The sequence below is a fragment of the Mesoplodon densirostris genome, chromosome 2, assembly GCF_025265405.1.
Source record: "Mesoplodon densirostris isolate mMesDen1 chromosome 2, mMesDen1 primary haplotype, whole genome shotgun sequence".
Taxonomy (NCBI): Eukaryota; Metazoa; Chordata; class Mammalia; order Artiodactyla; family Ziphiidae; genus Mesoplodon; species Mesoplodon densirostris.
In genome coordinates, this window is record NC_082662.1 from 17,325,080 (window position 1) to 17,347,425 (window position 22,346).

A 22,346-nucleotide genomic window follows, 5' to 3' on the forward strand; every position below is an offset into this window, starting at 1 on the left:
ACCCATTTTCATCATTTATACAGTGAGGTCAATCCCACCTGCCTATCCACAGCAGTATTATGAAAACGAAGCAGGACAAAAAATGAACAGTCCACATGTTCATCAAATGTTAGTTATTATTAGTGGCAACTGCTAAAGTACAAAAATGCAAAAAATATGACATTGTATGTCAGTATTTACAAACTGTAGGTCTTCACATGTGTACTTATTCCTGACAGTGTATACATTTTCTTCCACTCCTAATTTGTGGAATAACCTTGGGAATGGATACATGTATAACTAACATGGGTGAAAAATATATCTAGCTCCCAGAAATGCAATAAATCATGCCAAAAATCTTCAGAGGCAGTGTTTAAAGCTTCCTGTTCTCAGTATAGACTTCTAGAAAACATTATTTATTAGTGTCTACTTTGTGCCTAGCACTAACGGACCCTAGAGAAATAGAAACAAAAAACATAATTCCTGCCTTAAGCATTCAGTTTAGTAAAGAAAATAAATAATAAATTTATCTATAGCTGTTAGTAGAGCAACTAACCCAGCTGGAAAGAGGTGTGAAGTATCACCCTATTGATTGGTACTCTCTGCCATATAGCTCCTTCTCTTTATCCTTTCCCTTGCCCCCAGCTCTGCTAGTCCTGGTCTTCGCTGAAAGCAGACAGGAAAGCAGTATTTACCCTTTCTATATACTACAGAACTGCATTATTCACTAGGTAACGTCTAAGCCACATGGGGCTATAGAGCACTTGAAATACAGCTACCACAAGGTGGATGTGCTATAAGTGTAAAATATACACTGGAGTGCAAAGACTTAGTACAAAGAAAGAATGTAAAATACAGTATCTCACTAATAATTTTTCTAATGATCACATCTTGAAATGATAATATTTTGGATATACTGGGAAAGTATATTATTAAAATTGATTTTACCTGTTTTCACTTTGTAACATGGTTATTAGAAAATCTAAAATTACATAGCTGGTTTACATATTTCTACCCAACAAATAATCCATAAAAAAAATTAAAACTGAATACATAATGCACTTCAAAAGTATTCAGTAAGGATTAGCTAAATCTTAAATTGAAATTTCAAAAATATTAGCTAAAGTAACCTATAACCATATCTAAATTCAATCTTTTTAAAAATCAAACATGAAGGGCTTCCCTGGTGGTGCAGTGGTTGAGAGTACGCCTGCCGATGCGGGGGACACGGGTTCGTGCCCCGGTCCGGGAAGATCCCACATGCTGCGGAGCGGCTGGGCCCATGAGCCATGGCCGCTGAGCCTGCGCGTCCAGAGCCTGTGCTCCGCAATGGGAGAGGCCACAACAGTGACAGGCACACGTACCGCAAAAAAAAAATCAAACATGAAGAAAGAAAAGATCTATGTTGTCAGAATTCTAATTACCTAGGCCATGTGTTTATGGTCTGACAATGACACTCATTAACCCAACACACTGAAACCACAAACTCTACTTTTCTAGATTAATTAATATTCAGTAAAATTGTTCCTCCTCCTATTACACTGAATTACACTAGAAATAGCCCAGTATACCACAGTTCATCAAAACCATACCACAGCATCAAAACCCAATTACAGAGAAGTAAACTTCAAAACATCCTAAAAACAAGGCATTTACTTATGAGTGCGATTCATTTAAACTACGTGTAAGTGCATTCTTACAGAATCTGACCTCTGCGGCTAAAAGTCAAAGCTCTTGCTCTTTAGTATCTAGAGAGGCCATGAAAATTAATTCATTAGGTACATGACTCACACTGACCTGGGTTCCTCAAGAGTCACCTGAAGAACCAGCGTTAAGAGCAAAGAGAGTTCCAAAGGCCCTCCTTCCCCAAGCCAAGGAGACTTACGTGGCTGAGAAGGTTCTAAATAGATCAAACCAAAGAGACTATAAATGGACCCAGAGAGACTACAAATGACATCCAGGGGCCCTAAGACATGACTAGGCATTCCCTCATCTCTAGAAGAACTTAAATAAAGATCAGTACTAAAGAAGCTAAAGAACTATTACTCTTCCACTCAATATTCATATGAAAAAGTCCCAGGGCTTCCCTGGTGGCGCAGTGGTTGAGAGTCCGCCTGCCGATGCAGGGGACGCGGGTTCGTGCCCCGGTCCGGGAAGATCCCACATGCCGCGGAGCAGCTGGGCCCGTGAGCCATGGCTGCTGAGCCTGCGCGTCTGGAGCCTGTGCTGCGCAACGGGAGAGGCCACAACAGTGAGAGGCCTGCGTACCGCCAAAAAAAAAAAAAAAAAGGAGTTAAAAAAAAAAAAGTCCCAAAGCCCAGGAAATTTGACCCCAAGGATGTCCATAATATGCATTCCAGGAATCACAGAACCAAGACAGCCTCCTTGCCAGTACCTTATAACACAAACAAAATGTTATTTGTGAGCAAGACGTGGCCTTTGAAAAACTGCCTAAACTGCACCCACTTAAGAGTAACCACTTTGAGCGCTTGCTTCGGCAGCACATATACTAAAATTGGAACAACACAGAGAAGATTAGCATGGCCCCAGCGCAAGGATTACACGCAAATTCGTGAAGCGTTCCATATTTTCTGATTCACTTTGTTATACAGCAGAAACTAATACAACACTGTAAAGCAATTACACTCCAATAAAGATGTTAAAAGGAAATAAATAAATAAATAATAAAAGAGGAAAAAAAGTAAAAATAAAGGTAACCACTTTGGACTTCCCTGGCGTTCCGGTGGTTAAGAATCCACCTGCCGGGGCTTCCCTGGTGGCGCAGTGGTTGAGAGTCCTCCTGCCGATGCAGGGGACACGGGTTCGTGCCCCGGTCCGGGAGGATCCCACATGCCGCGGAGCGGCTGGGCCCGTGAGCCATGGCCGCTGAGCCTGCGCGTCTGGAGCCTGTGCTCCGCAACGGGAGAGGCCACAGCAGTGAGAGGCTCGCATACCGCAAAATAAATAAATAAATAAATAAATAAATAAAACAGGAAAAAAAAAAAGAATCCACCTGCCAATGCAGGGGACACGGGTTCGAGCCCTGGTCCGGGAAGATCCCACATGCCACGGAGCAATTAAGCCCGTGCGCCACAATTACTGAGCCTGTGCTCTAGAGCCCACAAGCTACAACTACTGAAGCCTGCATGCCTAGAGCCCGTGCTCCGCAACGAGAGAAGCCACCACAACGAGAAGCCCGTGCACCACAATGAAGAGTAGTCCCCACTCGCTGCAACTAGAGAAAGCCCACGCTCAGCAACGAAGATGCAACGCAGCCAAAAATAAATAATTTTTTATTAAAAATAAATAAATAAAAGTAACCACTTTAGCCAAACTGCAGCCTTGATGATTTACAGTTCTGTTTACAGATTTTCATAAGAGAAACAGTTAATCGCATCACAAACAATGAAGACCTATCAATTCTATACATGGTCCAAAGTTAAAGCACAAAAATACTAGTGCTAACCCCAAACACTTAAAAATAATAATGACCAAGTGTTTCCATACCCCTTGGTATGTTGAAACACAACAAGGATTGACTTGAGCTCAATACCTATGTATAATACAAAGGGATAGTTGACACAACTTCTTTTGACATAAGAGCACCCCCAAAGTGACCCACCCTCAGCCTGGATTAGGTAAGAACCAGTATCTATGGTCCTAGAGAACCCTGTGCCTTTAATACAGCAACTAACACACATATTACACTTACCTCTTTAATCATCTCTCCCTCACCACATTGCAGGACCCTATTATCTCTGGCACCTAACACAATGCTGGGCATATCTCTGAATGCTCAAAAATAATTTGCTGGTTGAATGGATAATATGGAGCTATGCTGTCCAATGTGGCAGCCTCTAGCCACATGTAGCTATTTAAATATAAACTTAATTAAAATTAAATGAAATTTTAAAATTTAGTTCCTTAGTCACACTTGCCACCTTTGAAGTGCTCGTTGCCATGTACGGTTAGTGGCTGCCATATTGGACAGTGTAGACACAGAATGTTTTCAACATCACAGAAAGTTCTATTGGACACTGCCTGGAGTGTCCCTTGATTCTGGAGGCATTTCCTAACAGGATTATTATTCTAGGAGAGAAAAGGTAGAAAGAAAAATGTTTTAAATGTACATCAAATTCCAATAGTAAACAATACAACCAAAGGAAAGGAGTTCTTCTGCAAGACTGTCTCTAATATCAACTATGTTTCAAACTTTCCTGATAATTCTTTATTGCTAAAGTTTCATTATCAACTAATCCCCTTTGCCCACATATTTCCCTGTTGTGCCTAAAAGAAAGCCCTTAGTAACAAAAAGGGCTGCTGCCCATACTCTAGAAAGGTGAAAAAAAGGATATATGAGATTATTTTTACCCTAATCATAGGCTAATAAAAAGGTCCAAAAGGATTTTGGAATTAGTTTAGTCTAGTTAACCAATTTTACAGAGAAAGAGACTGAGCACACAGAAGTAAAATAACCACAGAAAAGAAGAGATGTTAGAAGCAGACCAAACAGGTAAGGGAAAACAAAAAGCAGAGTGCACAGAAAGCCAGAAACTTTTATTTTTTTTACAGAATTATGGCATATTATCCAAAATATCAAAATAGTCTATACTTAATAAAAGGGAACGATAAGTACTAGTAAAAGGTCAAGAAACTCTCAACCAAAGTTCTGTCTTGTGTAAGAGACCCTAAGTTTCCCCTTACAAACTCTAATATATTATTTAAATGCTTTCACTGGCAGTTTACTTTTTCTTTCCATAATATAATCACATAAATTATTTATTCTCATAGTCAGAATCTATTTATTCCTACTAGTCAGAATAGATTTCAATTAAGCCACAAATATAGGCAGCTAAAACTGAACGCAGAATATTTACTAGTTATTTTCAATGGAAACATAATTCCAATGACATGGTAAGAGTATAAACAATGAAAGCAAACTAAGGGGAGAGAAATAATTTGCTTTTCAAAAATGAAATCACTCTGAAAATGTTATCTGAATGAAAACCACAGTAAGAGTGTTTCTGCTTCTTAACTGATTTTCATTTCCATGACCTATAAATAAAACTATAGAAGAAACTAATTCTAAGTTCTCTTATTACTTCACTATGAGCAAAAGCAAATTCAAGGCAATAAATCCAAAGATGTTATTAAAACAGAGAAAGACTGACAAATATTTTTTTTTCACGTAATACTTATATAGCTTGTAGTGTCCTTAGCCTCGTATTCTTAGGTAAACACTGAACTTTGTTTTTCAAAGGGCACAAATCTCTCCTTTGTAGGAATTTTATATATCTAATTTCTTACACCAAAAGTTATAAGAAAGCTTTTATAACTGCTCCATTAGATTGAGAATCCGCCTGCCAATGCAGGGGACATGGGTTCGATCTCTGGACAGGGAAGATCCCACATGCTGTGGAGTAACTAAGCCCACGTGCCACAACTACTGAAGTCCACGCACCTAGAGCCCATGCTCCGCAACAAGAGAAGCCACCACAATGAGAAGCCCGGGCACCCAACGAAGAGTAGGCACCGCTCGCTGCAACTAGAGAAAGCCCACGCAGCAACGAAGACCCAACACAGCCAAAAATAAATAAATAAATAAACAAATAAATATTTTTAAATAAATAAATAAAAATCCTAGGCAGGTTTACGGTAATCCCAATAATCCTCAATAACAACAGGGGCAGGACTATGCGTTGCACACAATAAGCTTTGCTGGATTAAGAAAGTTCACTTCAGGGAGTTCCCTGGTGGCCCAGTGGTTAGGATTCCAGGCTTTCACTGCCGTGCCCCAGGTTCAATTCCTGACTGGGGAACTGAGATCCTGCAAGCGACACAGCGCTTCATAACAGGAAAGAAAACAGATAAAGGCTGTCAGTGTCCATTAGTTGGTCAATATGACCAATCAGATACCGGTAATAAAATATTTTAAATTCTAAGAGGATGTCAGCTGCAAAATGCCTGGTTTGCCCTTTAACTTTTTACCAGGTCTCAGAATCAACCTATTTCAAAAGATAAGAACATCTTCCTCTAGTCATCTGCCAAATCCTATTTCAGTATGAATCTAGAAATGAAACTTAAAAGACACGTCTCCTGAGAAGTAAAGGAATCATTCATTTCTTGATCATTAAAAATTAAGAATCTTAACAAAGAACAGACTTCAAATCCAACAACAAGCAACATGCTAGTACTCAAAACTCTCAGAAAAGGTACAATCCAAATAATTAAGCTAATTTAATGTCATTTATATAATATGTAAGACCTAAGTAACTCACAATTGGCCATTTCAATTTTCTAGGCTAGGAGTCTAATTATATATCTAAAACTTCAATTCCAAAATATAATTCAGAAGATGTCTGTATATTTTTTAAGTTGCAAAAATTATTCCAATGAGCAGCCTAAATTGAGAACTAGTATCCTAGCTTTAACACATCCCTAAGATTATGCTAATTAAGTTGGCATTTTCTTCAATTAAAAAAAAAGTAAAAGATTACTTACTTGGGTCAATCAAGTCTAATGAAAATATTAACTAACTTTAGTTTTCAATGACTGAAAAAATTAATACTTCTCACATTCTTAAACACATCCTCCCAATTTGTTTTACACTGACTTCTCCCATCAAGAGTGTATCACAGGCTTCCCTGGTGGCGCAGTGGTCGAGAGTCCGCCTGCCGATGCAGGGGACGTGGGTTCGTGCCCCGGTCTGGGAAGACCCCACATGCCGCGGAGTGGCTGGGACCGTGAGCCATAGTCGCTGAGCTTGCACGTCCGGAGCCTGTGCTCCGCAACGGGAGAGGCCACAATAGTGAGAGGCCCGCGTACCGCAAAAAAAAAAAAAAAAAAAAAAACCAATATGTCTTTGTCAGGAAAATAAAATGTTTCCTAGACATTTGTGGATAACCAACACAATGACAAAACAGTTAACAAATTGATTTTCAAATTGCAAAGATGGCAATAAACTAATATAAGAGCAGAGAAGGAACAATAAAATGTTCTTCATTTCACTAAAATTCAAGGTTCCAATAACTTGGGCAGAATTATTTATGAGGCAGATTATAAAAAGATAAAAATAAGAAAAAGCAGTTTTTAGCAACGGATGACAGTGAAGACGACCATTTGAAAACAAGACCAATCAACAAACTGCACAAAATGGGATCTGAAAAAAAGCAGACATGTTCAGGGTTAGGACTGAAAGATGGTTAATTACTTCCTTGTTTTATGAACGCTTTGAAGCTTCAACTAAGCTCTTCAGCTAAGGAATTAAGAGCAAACGAGTTGTTAGAGGACTTCCCTGGTGGCGCAGTAGTTAAGAATTCGCCTGCCAATGCAGGGTTCAACCCCTGGCCCGGGAAGATCCCACATGCCACGGAGCAACTAAGCCCTTGCACCACAACTACTGAGCCTGCACTGTACAGCCTGCGACCCACAACTACTGAGCCCGCGCACCACAACTACTGAAGCTCACACGCCTAGAGCCCGTGCTCTGCAATAAGAGAAGCCACCGCAATGAGAAGCCCACACAGAGCAACAAAGAGTTAGCCCCTGCTTGCCCCAACTAGAGAAAAGACGGCGCGTAGGAAGACCCAAGGCAGCCAAAAATAAAATAAAATAAAATAATTTTTTTTAAAAAAAGAAATTTTAGGATTTCCACTTCACAGTATCCAATTGTGAGAAGATATGAGTCCAAAATCATAACTGAAATGTATCTGGAAAATACTGTACATGAGAAACTCCACAAAACACAGATAATATGCAAATATATAAAATGCTGATTATACTACAAACTTGTTAACATGACTTAACAGAAATCAGTCTACTTTTATTAGTAATATGTTCCTTTAAAAAATTTATTCCAAGAGCAAATAAAGTCTCAAATTCAGTAAAATGTCCTTGGTGTCAGGCACCACCCACAACACTTAAAGACAACCTTTGAGGCCTGTTACCCAACTGCAGGGAATCCATCTGTCAACTCTACTAATCTACCTCATCTTCCATTCATAAACACGAATGGAAACTAAACAATCACCAGACATTAAGAAAGTAAAGAACCAAGATGAATAAACAGAACCAACCCTGCAAGGAGAGAGATGGTGCAGGGAACAGAAAAAGATTCTTTTAATTTCCAATTAGTACCTATGAAAGGATTCAAGATACTATTCCAATCATAAAATAAGACGCATCTGCTACACACAGAAAAGGAGAGAAAACAAAAATTCTTAAGATATTAAAAAAGTAATTGCCAAATGTTTATTTACGTACCCTTCAATTCAGCAATTCTATTTATAGGACTCCATCCTACTAAAATACTCACACATATGTATAAGGATATGCACTATACATTTTTTTTTTTTTTTTTTTTTGCTGTATGCGGGCCTCTCACTGTTGTGGCCTCTCCCGTTGCAGAGCACAGGCTCCGGACCCGCAGGCTCAGGGGCCATGGCTCACGGGCCCAGCCACTCTGCGGCATGTGGGATCTTCCCGGACCGGGACACGAACCCGTGTCCCCTGAATCGGCAGGCGGACTCTCAACCACTGCGCCACCATGGAAGCCCATGCACTATACATTTTAACACAAAAAAAAAGCCTAGAAACTATACATATATCCATCAATAGGAAAGAGTTAAATGAATTATGGTACAACTATAGAATAATCTACATGTATCAACATGGGAAAGATTTATACAACACATGAAAAAACAATCACTAAGCATGTGCAGTAAAATCCCACTTATAATCTTGTTACACAAGTAATATAATAGTAATAGCTATTTATTACTATATAACACAAAGTGCCAGGTACCATTTTAAGTACCTTATAGGTATAACTAACTTAATCCTCACAACAACCTTAAGCACTAGAGTCTATAATTAACCCTTCTACATGAGGACACTGGGACACAAAAGGGTTAAATCATTTTTCCCAAGGTACACAGCCATGAAACCATGGGAGCTGGGACGATCATCTATGGGACTCGAAATCCTCCAAGATCACACTTCACACTTCCAGCAGTTAGGATGCAAATCACAGAGTCCAGCTACAGAGGCCATCCTCTAAAAACCTCCACCTCTCTCCCACTCCCTGACTCTCTTCCCTTTTCCCCTTCCTCTTTCTCTCAATTTGTAAATGCATACAAAAAGATCTGTAAGAAGAGAAATGCTGAACTGTCAACTGTGATAGCTGCTAATAATGGAAGTGGAAGTAAAGAAGGTTTTTAATTATTTTTAAATATATAATATAAAGGTATAAATCAATATAATCTGTATTCTTTATAATACACATGCATTATTTGACTGTTTTGAAACTAAACTAAGATCTGAATAGAGACATGAAAATAGCAGTATAAACAGATAATTTTCAAAACAGTAAATAAAAGCTAATAAACATGGGAGAAAACTAAATCTTACAAGTAATCTAAGAATGCAAATTAAAACTGTATATAATTTTCACCTATCAAATTAACAAAAGTTAAAAGAATATTTAATGCTGGTAAAAATAGGGCAATATGCATCAATTATCCTAATGTTCACACCTGCTGATCCAGTAATTTTTACTTTATTGAACAAATACCTGAAATATTGAAAAACATTATACACAAAGATGCTAGTCTCAGCATTTCTTTTAATAACAAAATTGTTAACTGAATAATCCAGTGATAAGCAATGTGCTTTAAGTATACTGTGGTACAGCCATATAAAGAAATGCTATAAAACCATTAAGGAAGCCCTCTCAAATTTTTTATTGAAATGGGAATGTATCAATATGTTAAAATAGAAAAAATAATATTCACAGGATGATCTGCAGCTATGCACATATGAGTATATGTACATAAACACATATATGCCAACACATATATATATAAACATATATATATTTAAAAATTTCTCCAAGGAAATATATCAAAATGCTAACAATAGTTATCAGTGGGTGGTAAAGTTACAAGTGATTTTTTTTCTTTTTCCCTGTGATTTTTACAATGATCACATATGGCTTTTCTGTGGAAGGGAGATTATTCTTTTTTAAAAGCCTTTTCTCTTCATCATATTAAACAGAGAAATGAGTGAAGTAGTTTGTTACTGCGCATCTGGATATATCATATCTTACTGGTTGTCAAGCATCATATCCTCCATCATGCCCGTCTCCAGTCACAGGCAGAAAGGACAGAAACTCAGGCACAAATACGCCCCAACCAAATGGCAGTGCATTCACTCTATGGAGCAGCCTAAGCAGCACGTACAGCAACTTCAATTCGCCACTCAAACCACTCCCCATCTCTCACCTAACGTTTTAGGTTTACTTTTGATGTGATACAGTAATCCTCACACAAGCTGCACGTGGGGACAGACCATTTTAATCGTCTACTCTATGCCGCCCAGTTTGCCCCTGAAAGAAATGCTACCCATTTAGTAAATTTACCCACCAAGCCAGAAATCACCGTCATTCTGGACACTTCTCTGTCATCAACTGAAACAGACAGGTAAGCCTTGCTGCTTTCTAAAAATGGCCAATCCTGCTTGGCAAATGACAGCATATGCTAAGATTTCTCTCTTCTGCAGAGAATGGGTGGTTCCCCTGCTAAGGCTATAAATCCCAATACACAGCAGCATTCCCTCTCAACAGCAGAATCTGAAATGTAGTATCTCCTCCACGAGAAAAGTCCAATTCTCCTGGCAACAAGCTTTAAGAGAATCCTGACCTAGAGCACGCTCTCCAGGCTTCTCCTCCTGCTTCGTCACAGGAACCACAGCAGCCGAATCCTATACTACGCCCGCCCATGCTGCAGCAGCAGCCATGTTTGGCTCAGCCCTGCTGCAGCCCCAGATGAAAGGCAGGACATCAAGCACAAGATGGCAAAGGACTTTAAAAAGGAAACTCTGTAACAAATAAGAGGTATCATAAAAAATGTTGCACTAATCTGCCACATCATTAAAAGTAAGGCTTTTTTTTTTTTTAATGATGCCTCTTTCAAAGTACTTTAAGCCGCTTCTCTTGGTATCATGAAAACAAATTTGGGAAGATCAGCATAAGTATTACTATTAAGGTAAAGATCAATTTAATCAGAATGCATGGGGAACACAATTCATAAGTTTTTACTTAACTAATAATTAACCAAAAAATGCTCCCTCTCTCGATTCCCTGTTAAAAAACTACAAATGTATTTTAAATCCTCTTCACTCTTAAAATAATGAATGTAATTTAATCTGTCTTTGCTTAGTGAGGAACTTGAGTCACATTTTAGCTTAGTTTCATTTTTCAAAGTAGAAACTGCTTTACTTTTCTGATTATAAAAGTGATATGTGGGGGCTTCCCTGGTGGTGCAGTGGTTAAGAATCTGCCTGCCAATGCAGGGGACACGGGTTTGAGACCTGGTCCGGGAAGCTCCCACATGCCACGGAGCAACTAAGCCCATGCGCCACAAGTACTGAGCCTCTGCTTTAGAGCCCGTGCACCACAACTACTGAAGCCCACAAGCCACAACTACTGACGCCCATGTGCCTAGAGTCCGTGCTCCGTGACAAGAGAAGCCACCACAATGAGAAAGCCCGCTCACTGCAACAAAGGGTAGCCCCTGCTAGCCGCAACTAGAGAAAGCCTGTGAGCAGCAACGAAGACCCAAAAATAAATAAATGAATGAATGAATGAATGAATGAATGATATGTGGTTAATGTAAACAAAAATGACTTAGCACAGAAAGAAAATGAAAATCACCCAATCTCACCAGCAACCAGAAAGAGCCCCTATGAACACTGTTGTATAAGCAAGCACTTTTTCTATATATTTTTTAAGATAAAATTTGATCACACATGCTACTTTTAACTGGCTTCCATAGAATAAATGTGGACTTTTTCTTAATATTTATTTATTTATTTGGCTGCATCGGTCTAAGTTGTGGCACACGGGATCTTCGTTGCGGCATACGGGACCCTTTCTTTTAGGTGTGGCATGCAGGATCTTTTTAGTTGCAGCATGTGAACTCCTAGTTGCGGCATGTGGGATCTAGTTCCCTGACCAGGGATTGAACCCGGGTCCCCAGCTTTGGGAGCACGGAGCCTTAGCCACTGGACCACCAGGGAAGTCCCAAAGTGTACGTTTTTATGTCAGTAAGTGTTTTGCAACATTTTTAAGGGTTACATAGTGTTTCAATTGATATTGAGGCCAGAATTTGCCCAGAACTCTATTACTAGGCCTTAGAATGTTTGAAAAGGTTTGCTATTATAAATGATGACATGACAACAATCAGAATTTTATTTAAACCCTGACTTTCAAAGTATAATTCTGTAAAAGCAGATGATATTATATAAAACAAAAACAAAAAACCAAGCTTGATTTCAAAGTAATCCTTGGATATATGTTGACCTCAGAACCTTAACAAAGTTTAATATAACAACAGACCAATTTCTGTTACATCACCAAGGGACACAAGAAGCAAAATCCTAGGTCAAACCGTTTCATCCCACTTGGAAAAGAAATTCATTTTAGTCTCTGTCTCACCCTAGATACCTGTTTAGTGAAAGAGACTAAGCTCAAAGAAAAGAAAACAGTGGCAGAGCCTGGGGAAGAACTGAAAGTAATTCCATGAGGTAAAACTGATCCAGGACTCTAAATGGACACTGCTGAGGTCCATCTTCAATTGAAGGATGAGGAAATTAAAAGGTTTAGAAGAGGTTCTAGACTCCCAGACCTATAACTGACAGGGAACCAAGCACTTAGAGCAGCCATGTTCAAAAGTACACCTGCACATTCCATCAGAGAAATTCCTCCAGGTTAATAAATTTATTTGAAAAGGCCAACTATTTCCAGTTCTGCATCCCTTAAATGAATAATCAAACCTGCTAACACTACGAAAAAGCACAAGAACAATAAAATGCCCCATTTTCAGGGTCATCAACATGGAGCTTCTTCATGAAAATGAAATCCATTTCCCTCCAACCCAAAGACTGGTTACTAATGCAATTTCAATTATCCTTCCAGACTTCACAAGTCACAGCTGAGTTGGTATCGACCACCAAGAGCTCAAAACTTCCCAAACACTGTATAATGAAATCTATCAACATTTGAAAACTATTATCTTCCAAATGATCAATGCATAATGTTACAAAATCATGCATGAGTAAAAGATCCATTCAAAGTACCATACAAACCAACAGATTTAAGTACATGAAAAGTTCATGGAGGGACTTCCCTGGTGGCACAGTGGTTAAGAATCCACCTGCCAATGCAAGGGACACCATCTGCCTGCCAATGTAGGGTTCAATCCCTGGCCCAGGAAGATCCCACGTGCCTCAGAGCAACTAAGCCCGTGCGCCACAACTACTGAGCCTGCGCTCTAGAGCCCGCGAGCCACAACTACTGAGCCCACATGCCACAACTACTGAAACCCGCGTGCCTAAAGCCCGAGCTTGGCAACAAGAGAAACCACCGCGATGAGAAGCCTGTGCACTGCAATGAAGAGTAGCCCCCGCTTGACAAACTAGAGAAAGCCCGCGTGCAGCAACGAAGACCCAACACAACCAAATAAATAAATAAGTTCATGGACATGGTTTCAGGTTCCAAATTGAAACTAACCTTTAAGAAACTACCACTGTCAGAAAGTTAGGTTTAAAAAAAAGAAAGAAAAGAAACCACCATTGTTAAATTTTGGTATAATAATAAAGAATATCCACAATTATCTGAGAAAGACATTAAAATACTCCTCTCCCTCCCAGTCTCCTTCCCAAATCTGATATGAGTGAGACCAGATTTTCTTCAAACGAAACACTGTATAGGGCTTCCATGGTGGCGCAGTGGTTGAGAGTCTGCCTGCCGATGCAGGGGACACAGGTTCGTGCCCCGGTCCCGGAAGATCCCACATGCTGCGGAGCGGCTAGGCCTGTGAGCCATGGCCGCTGAACCTGCGCGTCCGGAGCCTGTGCTCCGCAATGGGAGAGGCCACAACAGTGAGAGGCCCGCGTACCGGGAAAAAAAAAAAAAAAAAATTAGTGAGAAGAGTGGCGTTTTATATTTTTGCAAATCTCTTTAATTTCTAGCTTAAAAGAATGTAACTGGATTCTCCTATCTGCTTCTGCATTCATTCTGCTATACAGTTTTTTTTTTGAAATTTTTGTTTTGAAAAAGTTATTTTTCAATTATTTAAGTTAACCTATTGGGTTTGTCTTGTTTTTAATTAAGTGAATATTTTTAATTTTTTCGTTTTAATATCTAATATCAACAGATATAGTCCACATAAGAAAAGCTCTCTGAGATCCTCAATAATATTTAATAATGTACAGATTTATTTTAAAAATCTGTACTCTTGAGATTTAAAAACAAAAAACAAAAAAACCCTGAGAACCACTATTTTAAGTCAACGGTTTTCGCTGTGTTTTTTGTGGAAATTTTGCCTCAGTTTCTTGGAATGTAATTTCCAATCTATAGAATTAAAATATAAGTGGGAAGTTTTCACTTCTGCAAGAGATTTTTTTGCATCTACTGCTCTAAGAGCTCACATAAATTTACACAAGCCTCTTTCACAATGTATCAGGTAAATCAGCTTATACACTCATTAATAAATTGACTCCTAAATGTTTCCCACTCTTTTCCCATATCTATTTTCTAATTAAATTGGAAGTTTTTCAGGAACAGTCCATCTTTCATTTTACTTCTTCCCACATTCCTCCTACAGTATACAGCAGGCGTTAAATGTGTGCTGCCCCTGTACCAGTGACTTACAACCATTTTCAGAATGTATTATTTTTGTAGGAAAGCTAAAAAGTACATCTCAAGGATTTCTCTACAGAAAAGAGCCCTCAATCATGCAAGAAGATTATAATGGCTCTCTGAATAGTAGTACCACTAATTCTTATAACTATCAAAATACGGCATCTGCCACAATGACCTTTCTTTCGAGGCCATCTGTGAAGGGGCTGAGTTAAAGGATTTCCATGATCCATTCCTACCCTCACATTCTAAGACTTGGATTATTTTTATTCTCAATCCCAGCATTAAATAGTGCTGGATACTATGGTTGTTTAGGGGCTGGAAGATGAGTCAGCAGGTGAAGCCATTTGTGAGAAGCAGTTTCATTACACTTCAAACAACAGACAAGCCAGCAAAAGACAGCTGCCATTGTTTACATTGCTGAACATGCTGTCGGGTTTCACAGGCCTATAAAACCACCTATTTTTTGTCAGCAAGCTCCATTTTTCTTAGTTAAGGGCTAAGAAGCATCAGACTTAGTTACCAGCTCTTAAAGCACAGTGAACAATCTCTTTTCTCAAAGCAAAAATAATTTAAGTGCCTAAAAGAGCATTCAAAAACCATTCTCGCAACTAGGAGCATGCCTCTGATCGCAATAACCCAGTTCTCTTCATAGACTACTAATGTTATACATGTTCAGACACAGGAAAAAGTGCTTCCAATAAGAAAAACAAATAAGGGTCGGTTTTTTTTTCTTTTTAATCATATAACATTGTTAACTAAAGCACAGTTCAGTGCTTATTTAAAGGAACTGAAAACAAGTGGATAAAATATGAATTACTAATCTTTTTCAGAGTCGGAGAGGCCAAATAACCTGATACTCAATGGAATTACCTTCTCCTGTTCTGGTTCAACTCAGCTTCACTTCTCAGAACCAAAAGTGTTTCACCTTTAAGAATCCTTCTGTCATAAGAAGGATTCCCTCCAAATACATTTTTCTTTTTTTAAATTATTTTTTTAATTGGACTATAGTTGCTTTATAATACTGTGTTAGTTTATAGTGTACAGCAAAGTGAGTCAGCTATATATATACATATATCCCCTCTTCTTTGGATTTCCTTCTCATTTAGGTCACCAGAGAGCACTGGGTAGAGTTCCCTGTGCTATACAGCAGGTTCTCATTAGTTATCTATTTTTTACATAGTATCAATAGTATATATATTTCAATCCCAATCTCCCAGTTCATCCCACCACCACCCCTTCCCCCTTGGTACCCATACATTTGTTCTCTACGTCTGTGGTCTGTCTCTATTTCTGCTTTGTAAATAAGATCATCTATACCAATTTTTTCAGATTCCACATATATGTGTTAATATACAATTACTTGTTATTCTCTTTCTGACTTACTTCACTCTGTATGACAGTCTCTAGGTCCATCCATGTCTCTACAAATGACCCAATTTCGTTCCTTTTTATGGTTGAGTAATATTTCATTGTATATATATACACCACATCTTCTTTATCCATTCCTCTGTTGATGGACATTTAGGTTGCTTCCATGTCCTGGCTATTGTAAATAGTGCTGCAATGAACAGTGGGGTGCATGTGTCTTCTTGAATTATGGTTTTCTCTGGGTATGCCCAGTAGTGGGATTGCTGGGTCATATATTAATTCTATTTTTAGCTTCTTAAGGAATCTCCATACTGTTCTCCAGAGTGGCTGTATCAATTTACATTCCGACCAACAATGCATGAGGGTTTCCCTTTCTCCACACCCTCTCCAGCATTTATTTTTTGTAGATTTTTTGATGATGGCCATTCTGACCGATGTGAGGTGATACCTCATTATAGTTTTCATTTGCATTTCTCTAATAACTAGTGATGCTGGGCAGCTTTTCATGTGCTTGTTGGCCATCTGTATGTCTTCTTTGGAGAAATGTCTACTAAGGTCTTCTGCCCTTTTTTTGACTGGGTGGTTTGTTTTTTTAATATTGAGCTGCATGAGCTGTTTATATATTTTGGAGATTAAACCTTTGTTCGTGATTTGTTTGCAAACATTTTCTCCCATTCTGACGGTTGTCTTTTTGTCTTGTTTATAGTTTCCTTTTCTGTTCAAAAGCTTTTAAGTTTCATTAGGTCCCATTTGTTTATTTTTGTTTTTATTTCCATTACTCTAGGAGGTGGGTCAAAAAAGACCTTGCTGTGATTTACACTTCACAGCAACACACTTCAAAGAGTGTTCTTCCTGTGTTTTCCTCCAAGAGTCTTATAGTGTCTAGCCTTACATTTAGGTCTTTAATCCATTTTGAGTTTATTTTTGTGTATGGTGTTAGGGAGTGTTTTAATTTCATTCTTTTGCATGTAGCTGTTTTCCCAGTTTTCCCAGCACCACTTATTGAAGAGGCTGTCTTTTCTCCATTGTATATTCTTGCCTCCTTTATCAACATAAGGTGACCAAGTGTGTGTGGGTTTATCTCTGGGCTTTCTGTCCTGTTCCACTGATCTATATTTCTGTTTTTGTGCCAGTACCATACTGTCTTGATTACTGTAGCTTTGCAGTATAGTCTGAAGTCAAGGAGCCTGATTCCTCCAGCTCTGTTTTTTTTTTTTTTCTCAAGATTGCTTTGGCTATTCGGGGTCTTTTGTGTTTCCATACAAATTGTGCAATTTTTTGTTCTAGTTCTGTGAAAAATGCCATTGGAAGTTTGACAGGGATTACACTGAATCTGTAGATTGCTTTGGGTAGTATAGTCATTTTCACAATATTGATTCTTCCAATCCAAGAACATAGTCTATCTCTCCATCTGTTTGTAACATCTTTAATTTCTTTCATCAGTGTCTTATAGTTTTCTGCATACAGGTCTTTTGTCTCCTTAGGTAGGTTTATTCCTAGGTATTTTATTCTTTTTGTTGCAGTGGTAAATGGGAGTGTTTCCTTAATTTCTCTTTCAGAGTTTTCATCATTAGTGTATAGGAATGCAAGAGATTTCTGTGCGTTGATTTTGTATCCTACTTTACCAATTTCATTGATTAGCTCTAGTAGTATTCTGGTAGCATCTTTAGAATTCTCTGTGTATAGTATCATGTCATCTGCAAACAGTGACAGCTTTACTCCTTCTTTTCTCATTTGGATTCCTTTTATTTCTTTTTCTTCTCTGATTGCTGTGGCTAAAACTTCCAAAACTATGTTGAATTAATAGTGGTGAGAGTGGACAACCTTGTCTTTTTCCTGATCTTAGTGGAAATGGTTTCAGTTTTTCACCATTGAGAACAGTGTTGTCTGTGGGTTTGCCATATATGGCCTTTATTATGTTGAGGTAGGTTCCCTCTATGCCCACTCTCTGGAGAGCTTTTATCCAAATATATTTTTCAAAGTTGTGATTTCCAATAAAGTACTGGGCTGAGAAACAACTCCTAATTGCTTTCTAGTTTCATATCCATGGCTCATCTGGGCATTACATCTTAATAATTTCCCTTTTCATTTCAAAGGCAGTCAAATTAACCTAATATTTCAAATTCCTAGCTGAACAAGGAGATATAGATATATACAATACATATATATCTATGACAAAAGATGCCCTGTTAGCCAGGAGGTACTTTCACTATTAAGTGTTCCTTTATTTGAGTACCAACACAATATGCCTGTTAAACTATAAACTTACAAGCTATCCACCATGAATCTGCTACAAACCATGCACCAACTGAAACAAAGGCTGAAACTTAAATCAGAACTACATGTGTTTTTTAAAATATATAAAGTCCGAGTTATCTTTAAATACAGGTTGGTAACAACCATGGAAATTAACCTAGCTCCAAGTCTCTTAAAAATATCTACACATAATTCATAAATTTGGAAAACTGCAGATTAAAAAGTAAATGAACTGAAAGTCAACCTTAGGAAAAGTATATACAACCTATCTTAAGAGTCCCAAGTAAAAATTATAACTCACATATCAATCTTGGATTTGAATTATTTACTAAAAATATATAATCTGATCCTCCAGCCTAACAACCTTCCAGAAGGGTCCTTCTAAAACACAAATTGGCCACATCATTCCCCAGCCTACAGCTTTGATGGCTCCTCACTGTCATCTGGGTGAAATCCGTGCTCCTTAGCATGGCTTATACGGCCCTTTTCTGTGGCCTCTGATTATCCACTTCTCCCCTCCAAACTATTGTTGCAGCAATGATGAACAAGTCATTTTTCACTGTCTTAAGTCTCTGTATGTGCTGATTCATGGCTGAAATACCCTTTGTCCTACCACTATCTTTCGCATGGCTCATTCATCCTTCCAGATTGTTTAGAAGTATCCCATTCTCCAGGAAGCCTCTTCCCTCATTCCTCCCAATTCTCTCCCACCCACCCCCTTAAGTGAAGTGACCCCCCTCAGAGCTCTCAGGTGTCCGGTGCTTTCTGATTCCTGTTTACTTACCCTCTTACATATCTGTCTCCTGCATTAGGACTGTAAACTTCTTGAGGGCAAAGACTATGACTTATTTCTAATTTCTCTGTGCTTAGCCCAGGACACGTTGTCAGTGCTCAATAAATATCTACTGAATGACTAAGCTGGGATACATAAACAAGAAAACAGATTTTTTTTTTTTTTTTTTGGCTGTGCTATGCAGCATGCAGGATCTTAGTTCCCTGACCAGGGATCGAACCTGTGCCCCCTACAGTGGAAGCACGGAGTCTTAACCACTGGACTCACTGCCAGGGACATCCCAAAAACAGATTTCTATTTAAAACCTATGGAGAAAGTATCCCATCTCTGCTTTGTTCTACAAAGCTTGCCAAATCACCAGTTCCCAGCTGGTACAAATATTGGACTAACAAAGCAGTTCCCAACTTGTAAACCAAACTCCTTAGGTACAAAAATTCATCATCCACAAGCTATTTTCACTATTTCAAAAAGCCTAAGAAATTATACATCAGTCCACAATAATGAGGCAAAAACTGGCTAAAACATCAGTTCCTTTTCTCCTCCTTGAAATTTATCAATTAAGGATGGCAACACTGAGTTCATTATGCTATGCTTAATTCCTGATTAGTATATAAAATCCTTTATTAAAAATGTGAATTCAGGGCTTCCCTGGTGGCGCAGTGGTTGAGAGTCCGCCTGCCAATGCAGGGGACATGGGTTCGTGCCCTGGTCTGGGAAGATCCCACATGCCGCAGAGCAGCTAGGCCCACGAGCCATGGCCGCTGAGCCTGCACGTCTGGAGCCTGTGCTCCGCAACGGGAGAGGCCACAACAGTGAGAGGCCTGCGTACTGGAAAAAAAAAAAAAAAAAGAAAAGTGAATTCAAATGAATGATTTCATAATAACTGCAGCCCAGAACCCCAATAACAACAGCTTTTGAGTAGCCAAGGTAGATAATATGTGATTTAAGTATATTTAAAGCTTTTTATTATAAAATATGCCATTATTATAGAGAGTAAGCAAAAGTATAGATTTTAATATAACTACCCAAACCAGAGCCCATCAAGGACTAATTTCAGGCTTGCAAAGAAAGAGAAAGACATTTCTCTTCAGTCCCCAATCTTCCTTAAATGTAGCAACAATTACTTAAGCAGAGTTTGGAGTTTAAATCAAAAGGCTAGGACTTCCCTGGTGGCACAGTGGTTAAGAATCTGCCTGTCAATGCAGGGGACAGGGGTTCACGGGTTCCCTGGTCTGGGAAGACTCCATATGCGCGGAGCAACTAAGCCCGTGTGCCCCAACTACTAAGCCTGCGCTCTAGAGCCCGTGAGCTACAACTACTGAGCCCGCGTACCACAACTACTGAAGCCTGTGCACCTAGAGCCCATGCTCCATAACAAGAAAAGCCACCACAATGAGAAGCCCGTGCACCGCAACAAAGAGTAGCCCCCACTCAACGCAACTAGAGAAAGCCCACGCACAACAACAAAGACCCAACGTAGCCAAAAATAAATAATTTTTTTTTAAATCAAAAGGCTACCTGTCAAGTATTAAATGTCACTTTCTCCAGCTACATAAAGCTCAGTGGGAACCTAACCAGGAAAGCATAAAATGATTGTGCCTTCTTGGTTCTCCTTCCTCTCAGCTGCTTCCTCTTTTCTAGTTTCATCATCTTGATCAAATCGCTGGACAAATGCATGGACTTAGAACCTTTGCTTTTCTCTTCACGTTCTCCATTATGCTTATATTTTCACACATTTGTTTTCCCAGCCCTTTCTGCTCATGTGACCTTCATCTCCCTATTTCCAAACATGTCCATTTATCTCCATTTGTTAAATGAATAAGACGTTCCATTCATTTCAAATCCAACATGTCCTAAACTGAATTTATCTGCCCACTATCTCAAAACGTGATATAAAATTAAACCCTACATCTTTCTTACTCCATCAATGACAGCATAATTTTCCAGTCTCAAAGCCTTGGAGTAAGTTTTAACTTCTTACTTTCTTTTATCAAGGATAGTCAAATCTTTCTTTCTTTTATAGCTTTCATGATATGACCATCCTTTCCTTTTCACTTCCCTCTAGCCTCAACGTGCCACAGTAAAACTTTGGAAAACGTTTAATGGAACTAACATATAGTCTCCATGCCTCCTATCTCTCTCAACCCATTCAGCACAATCTTCGTCTTCCGGTAATGACCAAATATGTTAGCAGGTCTTAAGTCTTCAAAAAACTTCCACCTGCTACAAGATAAAAGTACAGATTATTTAGCTAAATACCCAAGTCTCCAAAACTATCACGTCCTGCACATTCTATGTTTTCCATTTCAGCCAAGCAGGTCTTCTGACTACCCCAAACAAACTATGTACCATTTCCTAACTGCTATAAATGTATCCTCCCCTCAACTGTAATTGTCCTGGGACTTCCCTGGTGGTCCAGTGGCTAAGACTCTGCGCTCCCAAAGCAGGGGGCCTGGGTTCAATCCCTGCTCAGGGAACTAGATCCCACATGCCACAACTAAGAGTTTGCATGCTGCAACTGAAGATCCTGCATGCCGCAACTGAAGACCCCACACGCCACAACCAGAAGATCCCACATATGGCAACTAAGACCCAGCGCAGCTAGATAGCTAAATAAGTAAATAAACTGCAAATGTCCTTCCCCTTACGTCTACCCAAATCTTACTTCCTATTCCTCTAGTTCTCACTGATCTTTCAGGCCTCTGATCTCCCACCTCCATTCAGAGAGCACCTTAAATTTTTAACTGTTCGACTAGAGTACATAAGAGGCAGAGAGCACATTTCAGGTTTCTTTTGTATCTCCTTCAACAGCTAGTACGTACTATTATTCAATAACACTTGCTCCTTTCTTCATTTAATAAACAATGATTGTGTGTCTACTAAGCCTCAGGCACTTTTAGCTTAACCTGTGGTATCAAAACAATGACCAATATTTCCCTTCCCTGTTCCACTTCTTATTCTTTTCTCAAGATTCCATTAGTTCTTTCCTTCTCCCTTGAGCATCCTAACCTTACCATTACCAGTTGTCCTCTTCCATTCAGTTGAATAGCAACTAAGCTATTTTCACAAATATGTTTCTGGAATACAAAAGAAACATGACTTGCCTCTCCAAATATTCTGAGAAAAATTAGAAAGAGTGACCAGCAGTACGTGTGTGAAGGCTATTTTGCCATCTGACAGTTGGAGGCTTCTCACAACTGTCCTTACCACTGACACTCATTTTCACACACAGAACTCCTATGAATAGAC

At 39.0% G+C, this 22,346-nt stretch overlaps 1 protein-coding gene and 1 non-coding gene across 5 annotated transcripts in view; one reads left to right on the plus strand and one right to left on the minus strand.

Moving 5' to 3' along the window:
- Positions 1-22,346, minus strand: part of EIF4G3 (eukaryotic translation initiation factor 4 gamma 3) — a 390,751-nt gene that overhangs the window by 353,346 nt on the left and 15,059 nt on the right. The gene's annotated exons all lie outside the window — the stretch shown is intronic.
- On the plus strand, positions 2,465-2,571 carry LOC132484699 (U6 spliceosomal RNA). The gene has a single exon (XR_009531261.1). It is a non-coding gene; the product is annotated as a U6 spliceosomal RNA (small nuclear RNA).